This window comes from Alosa alosa, chromosome 4 (genome assembly GCF_017589495.1).
Source record: "Alosa alosa isolate M-15738 ecotype Scorff River chromosome 4, AALO_Geno_1.1, whole genome shotgun sequence".
In the NCBI taxonomy this organism is placed as follows: Eukaryota; Metazoa; Chordata; class Actinopteri; order Clupeiformes; family Clupeidae; genus Alosa; species Alosa alosa.
In genome coordinates, this window is record NC_063192.1 from 29,933,690 (window position 1) to 29,935,036 (window position 1,347).

Below are 1,347 nucleotides of genomic sequence, written 5' to 3' on the forward strand. Positions count from 1 at the left end.
TCACATCAAGTCAGATCTGCACAGGTCTGCCTGAAGTCGAACACGCCTATTGTCTATGGGAAATAACATGGCGTTTCGAAATATCATACCGGTAAAACATCTGTAGGTAGTGAAGTTGAAAAGCTGGTGGGCAGATTGGCCTACACACTTCTGCCATCTAGTTTCCACTGAATTTTTGATTGTCGGTGCAATCAAAAAATCCAGTGGAAACTAGATGGCAGAAGTGTGTAGGCCAATCTGCCCAGCAGCTTTTTCTACTTTGTCACCTACAGAGTTTGACAGGTATGATCTTTCAAAACGCCATGTTATTTCCCATAGACAAATATGAACTTTGATATTGAGATGCTTAAACATATGTAGGCTATATTTGATGTGAAGGTGACATGATGTCCTAATTACAAGTACATTTAGAAAAGAATAGATATTGAGTTCTGAAACATTGTTTTCTTGGTAGGCTGACAGGACATGAACCAGGTTGCTAACAACTAAAGCGGCATGCATTAGATTAAAGTGCCTCCACCAAGTGCATTGGATCTGTAACAGAGCTTTTAACCCCATGTGGGAAAATAACTGGATTTATACAGTAAATCATTTATACAGAAAAATAACTTGATTTATGCAGTTATTTGTACAATAACTGAGTAAGCCCAACATTACCTCCAATTAGGCACACACACACACACACACACACACAGTCCATGTTGCAAAATTAATACCCAGCTGGATAAGGAAGGCTAGGCAGAAATGAAACTCTCCAGCTGGTCCCACCATTGCTTACCACACTGATGCTGTTAAAACCACTTCTGCATTATGCACAAATGCATAATAAATTGTGCGGTGCCATTCTTGTGTACTCTAGTGTGCCCTAAGGCATTGCCCATGGGGCTGGCTGTTTGCCAGGTTTAAATCCAAAGCTGGTTGGCTGCTGTCTAGTTGTCACATGTGGATATGAGCAAACACAACTTTCTTCATTTGGTCATTGTATAGGAACTGAGAGCAAACTATTCATGTTAACAATTCATGCTCACAGACAAAAGGCTAATGTTACCGACTGTAATCTTTTCTAGCCTACTCAATGGGCAGTTCCATTTGTGAAAATATATAGACCAACTTAAAACAAGAAATGTGTTTCCTCCTTTTCTGTGTGCATTATCAGCAAAAATGGCGAATTTCATTTGTAAACATAATATGTGTAAACTAACATGTGCATTGCACAAATATATAATGGGTAAATGTCCGATGGAAATATGACCTTTTGTAGTGTTGAAGTCTGTAAGCAAGGATCCGGGCTTGAAACAAAACACGCCCCGTTGTTTTGAGTCTGAAAATTAAGATCCTACAGGGGTT